Source organism: Pinus tabuliformis, chromosome 2_2 (genome assembly GCF_031772625.1).
Source record: "Pinus tabuliformis cultivar Carrire ecotype Pingquan chromosome 2_2, CPIR1, whole genome shotgun sequence".
In the NCBI taxonomy this organism is placed as follows: Eukaryota; Viridiplantae; Streptophyta; class Pinopsida; order Pinales; family Pinaceae; genus Pinus; species Pinus tabuliformis.
This window is the reverse complement of record NC_142300.1, coordinates 910597412-910615129: the sequence shown is the minus strand read 5'-3', so window position 1 is coordinate 910615129 and position 17718 is coordinate 910597412. Positions and strand designations below refer to the sequence as shown.

The following is a 17718-nucleotide window of genomic DNA, read 5'->3' as shown; positions in this document are numbered from 1 at the left end:
CATGATAGAACCTAAAAATGGGTGCCCTTGGGCATGAATTGAGTTTACCAATTCTTTGGTTATTCATGGAGGTAGAAATTGCAATGATTGTTTCTCTAAAAATGTCAAGAAAGGTTGTCTTAAAGGGATTCCTTGAGGTAATAGAATCCTTTCTGATGAAACTCCTATGCACATATTTGTTGGTGTTCATTTTGGTGTATGTGATAAGTTCAAGCAATGCACACTCTATGTACTTTTTTGGTTGAGTTCTATCTAATTCAATTTTAAGGCTTGGGTATAGGAACTTTGGAAACCACGTTTGGTTGTAAGTATTTGTGGGCTAACAAAATATATATTTTTTGTTTTCATTTAAAAAAGAATCTGACTATGCTGATATTATTTCTTGAGGCCTTTACAAACCTCCTACTAACATAAATGCTTGATAGTAACAATTTCCTTCCTATACACAGAGGACTGGGAAAACCTCAAAATCTCCCTTGAACCTCTCACTCTACTCATTCAAATGCCAAGCAAGACTGCATCATCTGAATTCTGTAAAGTCACTTTACAACTTTCATGATTGAAATGAAAATTTTACACATGAAATACACAATTTCGGATCAGAGTATAGAAACTGCAAGAATTTATGCCAAAGAAGATGAAAGATTTGCAAAAACTTAATAGTTCATGTGCAACTCCAGCAGAGTCTCAGTGAAAATCATATGTCCCACTCCCACCAAGGGCATTGCTCCTTTTCCTTTCTCTTAAATTCTCACCCCACGATTTGGCTTCAGCAATTGCATGTTCACGATCTCGACTGATAGCTAAGACTCACTTCCCATCTCTACTGGGTCTCCCAATTTTTCTAAGGCTATGCCTCATCCCATCAGACTTGTTAGAATCTCCAGAATCCCTACCACTACCCTCCTGAGAACCTCGAGACTCATTTAAGGTATTTGAAGCCCTAACATGAGCAGTGTGACATTTAGGGGAAGTCTCTGCAAGGCATAGTTCATGCTGGTTACTTCCATGTCTACTTACTTTATCAGTTCCTCTTTTTGATCCATTAAGATACTTCCTCTCCTTGTTCCTTTTCTCATGGGCAAGAGTCGATGGTGCAGACTGATTAGTTTGAACAAGATTCACTGTAGGATCATACATCTGGGATGCAAGGTAACCAAGAGCTGTTACTACATCACCGATCAGGGGCCGAGTGGCAGCATCCTCCTGAAGACACATTGCTACCACAACAAGTGCTTGATACATGCCTCTCACAGGATAGAGTCCCTTAAGCTTTGGATCAACCATCTGTGCAAATTTTTTGTGGTCCTTGAACAAAGGTCATGCCCAAGAACAAGATTTTTCTCCTTTGCTGACTGGGAATTGTCAATAGCTTTTCTCCCTATTATTAACTCTAACAAGACCACTCTGAAACTGTACACATCTGACTTGACAGTCAGCTATCTTATCATAGCATACTCTGGTGCACAATATCCATAAGTTCCCATTACTCGTGTGGAAATGTGAGTCTTATCTCCAATAGTTCTGAGTTTGGCCAGCCCAAAATCCGATAACTTTGGATGAAATCCCTCGTCCAGTAAAATATTAGAGGATTTAAAATCATGATATATGACTGGAGGGTTGGCTTTGTCATGCAAATATTCCAACACTCTTGCAACACCTACAACTATTTTCATTCTTGTGTTCCAATATAATGGCTCCTTATCAAGCGGGAGATCATGGAGATGGTTTTCCAGCAATCCCAATTGCATGTACTCATATACCAAAAGCCTTTGATCCCCATCAGTGCAATATCCAATAAGGTTAACAAGATTTGGGTGATGAAGAAGACTCAACATCAAAACCTCAACAAGGAACTCCCTATTTCCTTGCAATCCATTCCTGTCGAGTTGCTTGACAACCACAATCTGACCAGTGCTCTCAAGCCTCCCTTTATAAACTCTGCCAAAGCCTCCTTCACCCAACAAACACTTAGGCCAAAAATTATTTGTCGCTACAGCCAATTCTCGAAAAATGAATGTTTGCACAACAATATGTGGTTCCCCCATCTTGGGAGGTTCATCTTTCCTGTTCCCATGGGAGGACTTCGATCTCAATCTATCTGAAGAGGCTTTGGGAAGCTGATTAGAAGATGCAACGAGGTATTCCTAGTCATCTTTTCTCTTAATATCATTGATTTCAAACCTTTTCAAGTGCTGCACGTCCTTTACGTCCTTTGCAAATCCACAACATTTAAAATACCCCATTTCTTTGCTCAGCTAACAATTAATCTTAGTATGAGCAGAATCCAAGTTCAAGGGAAAACAAGAAAATTTTATAACAGTTCAAGGGGGAAAAAAGAAATCCAATAATAGTTCAAGGGGAAGAAAGCAAGCTAGTAGATTAGAGTGATCTCTCTGATTAGGTAAAAGTTAATCTCAGTCTGAGCAAAATCCAGTAATAGTTCAAGGGGAAAGAAAGCCATCCAGGAAGCCAACAGAGTAGAGTGTGATATATTTTTTCCTTTCTATTCTTGTTCTGTTTGTTTAAATCATTTTGCTTAGTGTGGTCATGCATAACTTTAAAAAGGCTATAAACATATATTCCTTTCCATATTTGGGTTAGAGATGTAAGAGAAGTGCTACTTTCTCTCTCTCTCTTTCAATCTTCTTTGTACTTTATGTGTTTTTGTCTTAAGGTGCTAGTGTTTCTTGGAGCATTCACCCAAAAAATTCATATATATAAAGAAGAAATGAAATATGTGGGGTACATGGTTTATGGTTGGACCATGCTCTTCCATGATGGACTTGGACATTGGCGATGGTTTACTATTTGCTGCTAGACCTTGTTTGGATGTTTGAAACACATTCTTCCTCAAAGTGTTGGATAATTATGGAGCTTGGTGACTTCATGTTGTTGATGCATGAAGGGAGTTTATGTGCTTGGACTAGAGTTGGGTATTTTAGAGGAGTTTATTGAGCCCTAGATAACATGGGGTTGCTTGGTTGCTTGCATGGACGTTTACACTTGACATGTGGACTCTTGGGTTGAGGGAGTGGATATGTAGGTGTGCGAGTCCTTAAGGCAACACATGACCTTGTAAATGCATTTTCCTTAAGGAGACATATGACCATGAAGATGCATTGGAGCTTTGGAGCTTTGGAGGATTGTTGGACCTTGGGGAGTAGTGCTCATGCCATGGAGGCCTTGCTTGTTAATCATTGTCACCTTTGAGCCTCACACAGATCACTTAGAGTAGAGTGCTTCACATGGGTGGACCTACTTGTGTCTTGCAAGTTTTCTTCTAGTGGACTAGGTCCACTTGTTATTGTAAAGCCCCTTTACCTCTCATATAAAAAGAGGAAGGAGTGAGTTGTTATTATAGTCGATCATGAACTTGTGCATATTCCTTTTCATACTTGGGTTAGAGATGTAAGAGAAGTGCTACTTTCTCTCTCTCTCTCTCTCTCTTTCAATCCTCTTTGTAATTTATGTGTTTTTGTCTTAAGGTGCTAGTGTTTCTTGGAGCATTCACTCGAAAACTTCATATATATAAATAAGAAATGAAATATGTGCGGTAAATGGTGTATGGTTGGACCATGCTCTTCCATGATGGACTTAGAAATTAGAGGTGGTTTACTATTTGTTGCTAGACCTTGTTTGGATGTTTGAAAGACAATCTTCCTTGAAGTGTTGGATAAGTATGGAGCTTGGCGACTTCCTGTTGTTGATGCATGAAGGGAGTTTATGTGCTTGGAGTAGAGTTGGGTATTTGAGAGGAGGTTATTGAACCCTAGATAGCACGGGGTTTCTTGGTTGCTTGCATGGAAGTTTACACTTGACATGTGGACTCTTGGGTCGAGGGAGTGGATATGTAGGTGTGGGAGTCCTTAAGGCAACACATGACCTTCGATATGCATTGTCCTTAAGGAGACACCTGACCATGGAGATGCATTGGAGCTTTGGACCTTTGGAGGATTGTTGGACCTTGGGGAGTAGTGCTCATGCCATGGAGGCCTTGCTTGTTAATCTTTGTAACCTTTGAGCCTCACACATGTCGCTTAAAGTAGATTTTTTCACATGGGTGGACCTACTTTTGTCTTGCAAGTTTGCTTGTAGTGTACTAGGCCCACTTGTTATTGTAAAGCCCCTTTACCTCTCATATAAATAGAGGAAGGAGTGAGTTGTTATTATAGTTGATCATGCACTTATGCATATTCCTTTTCATACTTGGGTTAGAGATGTAAGAGCAATGCTACTTTATCTCTCTCTCTCTCTCTCTCTCTCTTGTTCAATATTCTTTGTACTTTATGTGTTTTTGTCTTAAGGTGCTAGTGTTTCTTGGAGAATTCACCCGAAAACTTCATATATATAAAGAAGAAATGAAACCCATGAACACAATCACAACCTATCATGTAACTCTCCACGCTTTCAAAACCCTAGATAGGGAAAACCAAGAGAAACCCTAGCTCCACCAAAGATACTCCAACAATCAATCTTTTCGAATATCTTTTTGAAATATCTTTGGTGGAGCTAAGGTTTCTATTGGTTTTCTCTATCTAGGGTTTTGGAGATCTTAGAGCATTATATGATGAGTTGTGATTGTGTTCATGGATTTTAGTTCTTACACACATATGAAGTTCTCAACTGTCCAAAATTGTGTTATTTCAGATTTGACTTCCAACTTACCACTGCCTAGCATACCTTGTCACTCCTATAAATTGTGTTATTTCAAAGATTTGACTTCCATATTTTCATAAATACAATGTCCTCAAAAAGATAGTTGAACACTTCCATATTCATAGTTAGATCATATTCCAAGAATATATACATTTGTTGTACGGATCAACAATTTCCTCACGAACAATAATCACAACACAAGCGGCAATTGAACTTGGTTGGGGAGGATATTAATTTATCCTCTGAATTTCCTGAGTTCTTTCTACTATCAAATCAAATTGGAACTAGATAAAAATCGGATAGAAAAACTGGTTGACCAAAAAATACATAAATTATTCAAATTTAGGAAAAAACATATATATTAATGTGCATTAATATGAATCACAACCATTATACAAAAAAATTTCCATTTAACTTGAGTTTTCATGGAAAAAGATTTGGAGGTTTCCCAACATGAAATTCCTAAAGAACATGTTGTCTTGAAGCCAAGTGTGCACCATATCATAGTTAAAATCTAAAGTCTTTGGCATCATTAAACTTGGCACTAGTCTGAGAATCCTATCTCGTACTAAGAGCATATTTGTGTTAAGAGAGTTTACCATGCATTTACATCCACATTTTTTCTTAAGGGTGAAAGTGGTTATGTGCCACATAAATCTGTTTGAACGACAAATATCCATATCATAAAACAGAGGCAAGCTTGAAATGCTTGTTCTATAGCTAGAAGTATTGTTATGACATTGTTCACAACTTTTAAGTACTTTGTTGAAGGACTTCAAAAGTACGTAAAAGGGATTTAGTGGGTCAAAGTGTTCAATGATGGGTATTATTGTGAGATTATTTGCCCAGCATGCTCCTAATAAATTGAAAATGGTTTTTTTTTTAAATTGTTTGGGCCAAATATTGTAACAGTTGCACTAGTGCATTAATTATGCTAAAAGGTCACCAAAAAATACATAAATTATTCAAATTTAGGAAAAAACATGTATGCTAATGTGCATCCATATGAATCACAACCATTATACAGAAAAAATTCCATTTAACTTGAGTTTTCTTGGAAATAGATTTGTAGGTTTCCCAACATGAAATTCCAAAAGAATATGTTCTCTTGAAGCCAAGTGTGCACCATATCATATTTAAAATCTAAAGTCTTTGGCACCCTTAAACCTGGCACTAATATGAGAATCCTATACCATACTAAGAGCATATTTGTGCTAAGAGAGTTCAACATGCATTTACAACCACATTTTTCTTAAGGGTGAAAGTGGTTCTATGCCACATAACTCTGTTTGAAGGACAAATATCCATATCATAAAATAGAGGCAAGCTTGAAATGCTTGTTCTATAGCTAGAAGTATTGTTATGAAATTGTTCACAAATTTTAAGTACTTTGTTGAAGGACTTCAAAAGGATGTAAAATTGATTTAGTGGGTCAGAATGTTCAATGATGGGTATTATTGTGAGATTATTTTCCTAACATGCTCCTACTAAATTGAAAATGGGTTTTTTCTGTTTATTGTTTGGGCCAAATATTGTAACAACAACACTAGTGAATTAACTATGCTAAAAGGTCACTTTCTTGTTTATTTGACCATGAATATCTCTTTTATAAAGCAATATTTCTTAGCTCTGTTTACATTAGTGGTTTGATAAGAACATTTCTACAATCTCTTCACTGAATTTCTTAAAATTTTTACATTTATGCTTTTTGACACAAAAGGGCTAATATTTTACCCTAGCTAAGTAAGGATTCTTTAAATAACCTTCTAGCTCTGTTCCTTTTTGTTCCATCTAAGTTTGGAAAGGTGTCATGAATTTACATTGAACAATGTAAGAATATAGTCTTCTCCAGAAACAATCAAGCCAACTCTTTCATTTTGCAAATTACCTACCAGTTCTGGATGTATTCTTTGAAATTTCTATTTGAAGGTGTTGGATTTAGATAAGTGATGCAGAATGCACACCTATAGTTCTATTGTTCACCTATTAGACCAGTGAAAATTATAGGAAGACTTGGAAGGGTTGGACGTGATTGTTCCAACCATACTCTTATTGGCCCGCAATACATATATTCATAACACGTACCTACAATACTATTGTTCACCTATTCGGCTAGTGCATATTGTAGGAAAACTGTTAAATGTTGGACTTCGTTGTCTCAAGTTCACACACCATCACTAAAGATGCAACATATTGTGTGCATCCTTAGATATGTTTGAGATTGCAAGCTATCTGTTTAAATAAATGCATGTATAAAACTTCTATATTAGAAAAATATCCATCAATATTTTTTCTAGCATTTTGCGTTGAATTCACAATAGTAGGCTAAAAGTGTCATTTCAATGTATGGAAATTAGGATATATAAATGTGAGATATATACTCTAAATCTTTGGGTTATCTCCTTTTCAAATTTGGGCTTTTTTAGGCTACATGTTAATTGTTTGAACTTTGAAATTTGAAGAAATCCTTGAATGGACTTCGTAAATACTCGAATGAATGGACTTCGTAAGGCAATGGTACCATAAATTGTGTTATTTCGAAGATTTGACTTCCATATTTTTCACAAAATACAATGTCCTCAATAAATAATTATAGGTATATATACTTATGTTTAGGATTATATATGTGTTGGAGCAGTTCCTTTATGTTTTACTATAATCTTGATGTTGACAAGATTTAGTCGACTTTTTTCATCAATTGTTCATAGAACATGCAAAAGATTTCATTGCCAAAATGTGGTAAAAATTACATCTCTCCTGATTTCTTTTTTATTTTATTTTTCATGACAAGATAATCATGTTGCAGGAATGAGGTATCCTACAGTCTGTTTCAATTTGTGGATTTTTTTTTCCTCCCATTTTGTTACAAGGATGTAGATTTCATTTTCATGTTGATGGTTTTTGCATGTATCTTATCTAGCCCCAAATTCTAGTAATGGAGCAGATCTTGAGAAGTAGTCGTGGACACAAACTATCAGAGGTTAATGTTACAATACCACTTCCACCTAATATCAGAAAAATTTTAATGGTCTGTGACATAAAGAAGATTTATTTAACAACAGGGTTGAAAGGGAAACCTCATGTCTTAGTTCTAAGTCATTTATTTGTGTTTCTTAGCTGTAAGTCATCTATTTGATTTTGAGCTTTATCAGATCAATAATTTCACTAACTCAATATGCATGGCCTGTATTTCTCACCCGATGTTAGTTACTTGACATGGTTGATATAACATTAAATTCTAGGACACTTTTATTTTAAGTTAGAGATTTTATTGATTAAAAGGATGTTCATATTTTGATTGGTTTACTTGGAGCTTGATTTAAATTTTATTTGTGAATTCCACATGGATGTTATTTTTTCATGGTGAGATCTTTGCACCAGTAAGGTCAAATGAGTCCTAGAACATAGTTATACAATAAGCACATCTTTGGCCTTTGTTGTGTATCCGTTATTCTTTATATCATTGATGGATGGTTATTGATGATGTAAAATAGAGGATGGGAAGGTCCTGCCAATTCTCTTGACAAAACAAAATAAAATGGAGCGGTAGAATTGTGTTTTAAAGGGTGAGCCAAAAATCAGTACTTGAAAGGTAGAACTTGAGAATAACAAGCTATCTAATCTGGATCTAGAGCCACAACAGACCGTGGAAAAAAATGATGGTATTGATGAGTTTTCTTGGAAAATAAGCTCTAACTGTTAAACCATTGCCCAAATTTCAGTTATCTACAATGACAATAGTGACTCTAGCTTCATTTGTATGAATAGTGACTTTAGCCATTGCCCTGTTGATAAGCCCCAAAAATGGGTAACTTATTGGGCTCATTTTGCCTACTGTTCTTCATCAATCCACCATTTTTCATAGTTTATGCATGTTTTTTGAGTATATTTATGTTAGTTGAACGAATGAGGGTGGTCACTTTACCAAGAAGGCTAATACGTGGTTATTTCAGGCTTTTGGACAAATTTTGGAACAAGGCCAAGCAATTATGAGCCAGATGACAGCCAAGCATGAAGGAACAAGGGTGAGGATTCATAGGAAGGGTGTCTCTTGCATTAAATGGCCCTTCCTCGAAATCTCCACCCTCAACTCGGAGCTCAGTAGGCCACCAAAATGAATCCTAAAGGCAGCCGAGCAGCTTTGTGAAAAGTGACTGTTTACTGGCAGTTTGAACAGCCGAGCCCCTTGAGTTAAGGAGGGCTGCTGAGGACCCTTGTAGGCATAAATAGGAAGGCTTTTAGCCTTCGTAGGTTACTTTTTGAACTATTGTGTTTTGCACTATAGTGCTGTCATTTTCTCAGCTCATTTTCGTAGCTACTGCTGTATAACTTTCTTGTGACATGGTTATTTTTGAGTAATGAAAAGCAGCTTTATTTGGCATCAGTTCTGAGTTTTTCTTAGGAGCCTATAGCTCTTGGGGTTGGGCCCAACCCAAGTGCCAAGGCTTCCTTTGTGTACTGTTATTTTCTTTTTATGTCTTTGCAAAATAATTTCTGTTAAGTAGATTAAAATCTTGCTGGTTACCTAGGTCATTGTTGATGATTAGAAAGGCTTTTTATGTTCAGATTGAGTTGATAGGTTAATAACAGGGAAGATCTTCAGAAAAAGGCCATCAAGCACCTCTGATCTCACCTCTCCCTCAGTGGGATCATGAGCTGGGACAAAGGTGACCTTGCTGCCAACAAAAACATTGTCTTTGCTTCACCATGCAATCATTAGTGTTAGATTCTCATTTGCAGAAATTGATACCAGTTGTGGTTACATGTTTAGGTTCATGATTGCTTAGTTTGCATAGCTATTTCACGTGATTTCATTGCAAATAAACTTCTGTTCATTTCCTTTGCTGTTACTTAGGTCAGATTAGAGTAAAGTAGCTAGGTCATTGGTTTTCCAAGTCATTGATTGTTCAATTTGAGAAATAACTTGCAAAGTTCCTGTAATACCTCTCCATCTACCCGTACTCCATCAATCCCATCTGCTCCATCCCCTAACTCAGATTCTTTCCTCACGTTTGCCACATTCGCTCGCGTAGCCCTAATTTTTGTGCAACATTGCTCTACTCCTCCTTGAACAAATCCAACCATCCTCATCACTCCTCAACTCCATCCACCAAGTCCTAGACCTCCTCACACCCTTATCCTATCCCCATACTCACTTCTCCACCTTTCTCTCTCCATCCACCCTCCAAAATCCCATTTTTTGAACATCCTGTAGAACCCCTACAGACTTCCTGTAGAAGCTCACGAAAGCGGTTTCTTGATAGCCAAACTCTGTGAAACTCTCTGGAAGGGTGCTAGGGACCCCTTAGGACCTCTGCACAGTAAAAAACCAGTTAAAGCACGTGTGACAATTCTGACACTTTACTCAAAAATACAAAAAGATGTTTTTTTATATTTTACTGTAGAAGTAGCTTAGATACATGCATTTCACCTTCTTAGAAGTTAATGACATCTCTTTCAGTAGCTTTTATCCTCTTTCTTGCATCAGTAGGATTAGCTGGTAAAATTAGGGTTTGCTAGGGTTTGCATTTCCTTTCAGTTTCTTTCTGCAAGTAGATTAGCCTCGTTTGAGTTAGCTTCCATCCATCAGTTAGAAAGCTTCTTCTCAGAGCTCATAGAAGTTGGCTTAAGCTCCTATCGGACTTGTGCCAACTGACCAAGTGATAGTTGCGGCAAGAGCTAGTACTTGTGCATACAACACCGTTGCTTCCAAGTTTGTTACGAACTACCAGGTTGATAAGAGTAAAGAAGGGAGTCCTAGGAGTTGCAGCATTATTGCTGCAATACTGGAGCCCACCATTCTTTTTGGCATCGTTGCCGGGGAAGCGTCAGAGTATTTGTGATTGTTGCTTTTCTTCTATTTTTCTACTACAACCTTCTACTAAGTAGTTTATTTCATTTCCATTCTGCAATTTCATTTATGCAAAAGTAGATTAGACATTTCTTGCTTTCAGAGATTAGCCTTTTAATTCCGCAATTTCAATTCTGCAAGCGTATATTAGCATTTCAATTCCGCAATTTCAATTCTGCAAGCGTAGATTAGCATTTCAATTCCGCAGTTTCATTTTAGCAAGATAGATTAGTCCTTTCCTGCTTTCATTTCAATTCCACATTTTCATTTCCGCAAGATAGATTTTAGATAGTTGCAATTCCATCTGTTTCAGTTTTGCAGGTACAAGCAAAAAAAAAAAAAAAAAACAAACAAAAGCAACCAAAAATATTTCATTTCATGCCTTGTAGGAATAGAGACAATACCAAAAAATTCTTGCCCAACACCCCCACCACATCACTGGGTCACTCTTCTCTCTTCTTTGGTGGCAGTGATCCAGACGAACCTATAGGTGAACCTCCTGAGATATACAAAGATCCTATAACAGAAGAAGAGCGAGAGAACATTCCTCTCGAGACCATGGCCGAGCCCAAAAACGGTAGAGAAGATGATGAGAGAATAGAAGGTACCTTTCCCATCCGAGAGACCAATGGGGACATGAAAATGAAAAACATAAGTCCATCAGCCTTACCTCACTTCCATGGATTGACCACTGAAGACCCTGATACCTTCTTGTTTGAGTTTGTTGTCCTTTGTTGAACTTATGACTATGCTGAGGATGAGAAAAAGTTGAAACTCTTTCCTTCTACCCTCAAGGATGCAGCACTACACTGGTTCATGGGGTTACCTGGAAACAATATCACCACTTGGGCTCAGATGCAGCAAGCCTTTAACAACAAATATTGAGACTACTGTAGGTCCAAGGAAACAAAGGGAGAAATATTCCGGATGACCATGGGAAATGATGAGTCATTAGAAGACTATGAGGAAAGGTTCCAACTTAGTTATAAACAGGCCAGGTGCACACTTGACCCTAAGTCTCTGAAGTTGGTTCTGCTCCGAGGAGTCCCTGAAGACCTTCTAGATACCCTTCATTTGCTAGCTAGAGGGGACATCTACCAACTACCTTATGAGGACATAAAGACTGTGTTTAGAAACCATTCTAGGGTAGCTCGGAAAAGAGGTAGGGGGAATCCACTTTCAGCTAGTGCTGCCTTCTCCAAGCATGAGTTTGCTAATCAGATGGAAGACCTCAAAAGTGAGATGAGACAGGCCATTTCCATGCAACTTGATACTTTCCGAATCCAACAAAAGAAAGAGGAAGCTGAGAGGGCTTTGTCCATTTTCTGTCCCAGATGTACGAGGAAGCACCCTAAGAACGAGTGTCCATTGCACTCAGTAGAGGTATGTTTTGTTTGTGAGGAAGACCACCCCACAAACCAACGCCCAACCTTACCCGGATTTAAGGGCATGTACCAAGGGACTGAGGCAACCACTGAACCTCTCTACTTCCTCAACCAAAGGAGGCCACATGGGCCCAGACCTTACCAGCAAGGGATGCAAGGGACATCCCAAGCTTATTATAGCCCCAACCAATATGCTCACATACCTTCTTGGCACCCTTGCTCATCCTTCCTAGTCCACACCTCCTCCTTGGTCTTATCCATCTCAATACCATACTCAACCCACTACTCATTCGTTTCACTCACATGTCTAGCCACAACCTCAGTGGAATGCACCTCAACCGGGGTGGAGGCCCCAATACAACTCTCCTCCCACCATTCTGCCTCCACCACTGGCTCAACCAAAACCATTACCTCTTGCTCCTCCAAGACAACCCCAGATGCCTACTCAACCAAACCTGAACCCTAACAACAGACAGGCCCAACAGGTATACATTGGGGAGACAACATGCCCTACTTATGCTGTGGAGATCCAGGAGATCAACCTGCGATCTGGGAAGGTCCTTCTAGATCGCCAACCTCCTCCCCGGAGGATGAGGAAGAGAAATAGGAAAGTGAACCCAAAGCCATTCCACCATTTCCTGAGCGACTAACAGTAACCACGCAACCAAACCCAGAGGAGACTGAACTTATGGGAGAACTTAAACAGTTGTGTGTGAAAATACCACTTCTCCAGGCCATAAAAGATGTACCAATATATAAAAAATTGATCAAGGAGAAGTGTTTCAAGCACCCAGGCAGGCGAAAGAGAGATGCCTCGACTATCAATGTCATATGACAACTATCCGATCTAATGTTGGGACAAATAATCTGTCCAAAGTATTTGGACCCTGGGAGTCCTGTAGTTGATGTCCACATCAATGGCACCATAATCCCCCATACCTTGATTGATCTAGGGGCTGCCATTAATGTGATGACTAGGGACACTATGCTTAAACTCAACCTTTAGAGTTCCTTAAGGAAGACCTCGACAGTACTGCAGTTAGCAGACTGCTCCACCGTGACTCCCGAAGGGATTGTGGAAGATGTCCTGGTCTCTATTGACTCTTGGGAGTACCTTGCGGACTTCTTGGTCCTTCAGCCAAAGGCAACGCTCACTGGATACCCCCTCATTTTTGGAAGGCCTTAGTTAGCTACTGCGGATGCTTACATCAGTTGTCGAGCTAAAAGCATGACCATCAAGAATGGGCCTATGTCCAAATAGTTAGTCCTATACCCTCCTGCCCAACCTCTGCTAGAACATGACTTACCACTCTGGTTGGAAGAGGGAGATGAGGATGAGGTCTACTCTGCACCATTGTGCATAGTAGAAGCCACCAGGGGAGGTCCTCTGACCAAGGATGAATTGATCGAGAATTTGATTCAAAATCCACCTCCCAGTGCATTGTCGTTAGAGGAGTTAGTGGAAGGTACCCAAGCCAGCGCTTTAGTGGACCTCTGTGTGACTAATCCGACCTCTCCCAGAGTTAAAAATGTGGAATTTGGCCTCGAAATAACCTTAAAGATCAGCTCCTCCCTATCTCCCTCCCAGGAGAAGGAGCTCTATAGCTTACTGAACAATCATCTGGATGCTTTTGCTTGGAGCTATAAGGAGATGAAAGGAGTCCACCCTTCGGTCTATACCCATCACATTTACATTAAAGAAGATTGTAAACCAGTCAGGCAGCCTCAGAGGAGAATGAATCCAGCCCTTAAAGACATCATCAAAGAAGAACTGCAAAAATTGTTGGATGCAGGATTCATCTACCCCATCTTCGATAGTGAGTGGGTCTCACCTCTAGTGCTTGTGCCCAAGAAAAATGGGAAGTGGAGAATCTGTGTAGATTACCGAGAACTTAACAAAGCCACCAAGAAAGACCATTTCCCTTTACCTTTCATAGATCAAGTGTTGGATGGACTGGCAAGGAAGAAATTCTTCTCTTTCCTAGATGGGTTCAGCGGGTATAATCAGATCCAAATTAGCGCGAAGGACCAAGATAAGACCACCTTCACTTGTCCATGGGGTACCTTTGCCTACCAAGTCCTTCCCTTTGGGTTATGCAATGCTCCTGCCACTTTCTAGAGAGTAGTATTGAGCATATTTTCTGAGTTGGTCCACGATTCGATAGAAATCTATATGGATGACTTTACTCCTTATGGGTCCAACTTCCGAGAAGAATTGACTAACCTGGGAAAAGTTTTAACCAAGTGTATTGAGATGAACTTGTCCCTCAGTCATGAAAAATGTGAATTCCTGATGACTGAAGGGACTGTGCTAGGTCATACAATTTCTCAGAAAGGATTACAGGTGGATCCTCACAAGATTGCTATCATCCAAAAGGTCCCACCTCCTCAAAAGGTAAGAGATGTTCGGAGTTTCCTAGGCTTAGCAGGATATTATATAAGATTCATCAAAGATTTCAGTAAGCTAGCCTCGCCATTGTTTGGCCTCCTAGGGAAAGATGTTGAGTTTAAATGGACTGATGATTGTCAAGGGGCTCTAGATGAGTTGAAAGATAAGCTGGTGTCCGCCCCTATCTTGAGAGGTCCAAACTGGGCCCTACCTTTCCACATCCACACCAATGCCTCGAACAAAGCCATAGGGGCAGCCTTAGGGCAAGTTGAGGAGAAACTACCCTATGCAATATACTTTGTCAGCAAAAACCTGTCCAAGGCAGAGATGAACTATACTGTAACCGAGAAAGAGTTCCTGGCTGTAGTCCATTCCCTAAACAAGTTCAGACACTACATCACTAGTTATCAAACATTCGTACACACTGATCATGCTGCGATCAGATATTTAATGAATAAGCCTGATATAAATGCTCGTATCATTAAATGGTTACTTTTGTTGCAGCAATGCTCGTAAGGAAAATGTTGTTGCTGACTTCCTGTATAGATTGGATTTGCCTGCAGGTGAAGAAGGGACAGTGGATGACCAGATGCCAGATGAACACCTGTTTTCTATATCAGTACTCTCTCCATGGTTTGCTGATATAGCAAATTACTTGGTCTCAGCACAGTTCCCTCCGCATCTATCCTCAAAGGAGAAGAGCAAAATTGTGAGGAAGAGTGCCCCCTTCACTTGGATCGGGGGCAACCTATTTAAACTTGGCCCAGATCAGATCTTGAGGTATTGTGTTAGGGAGGAGGAAGTCTTTGACATCCTCCTAACCTATCACGATGGGCCCTGTGGAGGCCACTTTGCAGCAAAAAGGACTGCCTTCAAAATTCTACAGGCAGGCTACTATTGGCCTACTCTTCATCAAGATGTCAGAAGATACATCAGCTAGTGTGACCGATGTCAGAGGATGGGGAAACCGACTCCAAGGGATGAAATGCCTCTCCAGGCTCAAGTGACCTTCGAGCCATTTGAGAAGTGGGGCATGGATTTTGTGGGTCCTATCAACCCTCCTTCAAAGCAAAGGTCTTACATCATTGTGTGCACCAACTACCTGACAAAGTGGGCAGAAACAAAGGCAATCAAAGCAGCGACAGAAGAAAAGGTGGTTGAGTTCTTAAGGGAAAATATCTTCTACAAGTTTGGCTACCCAAGAGAGTTAGTCATCGATCAAGGAAGCCAGTTCATCTCTAACCTGATTGAAGACTTGCTCGCTCATCACAAGATCAAGCACAGGAATTCCACCCCATATCATCCACAAGCAAATGGGCAGGTGGAAGTCACTAATAGAGCATTGGAAGGGATTTTGACTAAGGTGGTGAGCAATAGCAGAAAGGATTGGGTAGATCGCCTGGTTGAGGCCACCTGGGCCTACAACACCACTTCGAATACTACAACAGGTTTCACACCTTATGAGCTAGTCTACGGGAAGAAAGCTTTGCTGTCCATAGAGTTTGAGTACAACACATTGAGGGTGGCAGCTCAGCTGGACTTAGATCTCAGCCATGCTCAACGTGAAAGATTACTGCAGCTGAATGGATTAGATGAACAGAGAATGCAGGCCCTCCTCCACTTAGAAGTAGTTCAACTCCAGAGGAAGATATGGCATGACCGACACCTTAATGAAAAGCAATTCCAGCCGGGAGATTGGGCGCTGCTGTATGACTCAAGATACAAGGATTTCAAAGGGAAGCTGAGAACAAGATGGTTAGGACCATATACAGTGGAAAAATGCAATGAACATGGTTCAATCCTTATCAGGACCATTGATGAAGGTCAATGGGAATCGATTGAAAATCTACAGGAAACCCCTTTCAAGGTAGGAGTTCATTGAAACTTTGGAAAAATTAGTGCTGGTAGTGGAGTAGGGCTCTGCCTCTATTCCACCCACACCTTGATCATCAAAAGAAAAAAAGGGAGGAAAAAAACAGGAATAAAAAGATCCTTGGGCGAAAACCTCTCTGAGGCGCCCAGGGCAGACAGTGAGGGTGAAAACCTCATGGAGGTGCCCCAACTATCTCTCTCAAAAAAAAAAAGAGGAAAAAAAGAGAGAAAAAAAAGAATAAAGAAACAGGCCTAATATCTGTAAAATAATTGTAGGTTGCAGGGAATACATTGCAGGTAAAGAGGGTCGTGAAAAACGAGGACAGGGGTCCGTACCAGGCTACAGGAAATCCTTACAGACACTCCCTCCATGGCCACTCACCTTTCCTAGGATTTGATCACATTCGGGTCGAGATTCCACCTCCTACAGGAAGTTCTGGGGTTTCTACAGGAAGTTCTGGGCTTTCTACAGGAAGTTCTGTATTTCTACAGGAAACATCTTATAGAACCTTCGAGCGGGCCAAATTCGATTTTGGAAGGGGATATGAAGCTTGGAGTCTGTTGGTTAGGCCCGCAGCCACCCCTCTATTCCATCCATCACTGTATGTCACCCCTGTTTCATCTCTTTCCACCTCCATTGCACCCACCTGGTTATGTGTTCTTGCACAGTCATACAAGAAACCCTGTTTTCTTCAGATGGACAGAAAAATTTTCAAGTGACAAGTTAAGCAGCACAGGCTCGCACACTCTACCTGTTCAAGCTCCATCTAGACTCTTCATCAGCGAATATAGCCCTGCTCGTTTAGCCTGCATCCCAGGAGGAGAAGCAGCTACAGGACATCCTACAAGAATCCTGTAGCTGCTGATCCCTCTGGAAGACATACTCTAGAGGCAGGGGCAACTGAAACCAACAAAAGGGAACGCGTAAAAAGACTCCTCCTGGACGTGAAAACATCCTCGACAGTTGCAACCAAATAGAACCTGTGCATGTAGCGTTGCCAACTAAAGGATCAGGTTCGAAAGCTGTGCATACATCATCAACAAATGAAAGAATGGGTTCTAGCACCTGTGCACGAGGCAGCAGCAAGCGAAGCAATGGTTCCAAGTCCCGAAGTCTACATAACACGTCCACGGCCACGCAGGTAAGTGTCTAACCTCATTCGTCAATTGCATAAACTATATTTCGAAAACTGCATGTTTGTGAAAATGGTTCGGATTGAACGAATTCGGTGGCTAGTCAACTGGCCACCCACAACCAGTGACATAGCTTTGTGGGATCCGAACAAGCTCAGTTACGTTCAAATTTGCCAACGAGATGTGCAGCCAACACATGTGGAGTGTCCAGTCGGGGAAAATCGGCGGGACTGGCAGTGGTGGCGGCGGTTAATGGTAGAGGAGAGGTAATGGCGGTCAGGGACACGCAGAGAAATGATGGCCGTGACGTTGGCTAACGGTTCGGTCCAGCCACCTCACCCCCTCGCCACGAATTGTGCCATAGTTCAAAAATGCTCGGCCGAAGACACGCGTTACCCGCTATTCATTTGCACTTGCAAACGTCCTCG

At 40.4% G+C, this 17718-nt stretch overlaps 1 pseudogene; it reads right to left on the bottom strand.

The window, feature by feature from the left end:
• Positions 1 to 687: 687 nt before the first annotated feature.
• Positions 688 to 16794, bottom strand: LOC149195978 (putative serine/threonine-protein kinase PBL7 pseudogene; annotated as a pseudogene).
• Positions 16795 to 17718: the final 924 nt, after the last annotated feature.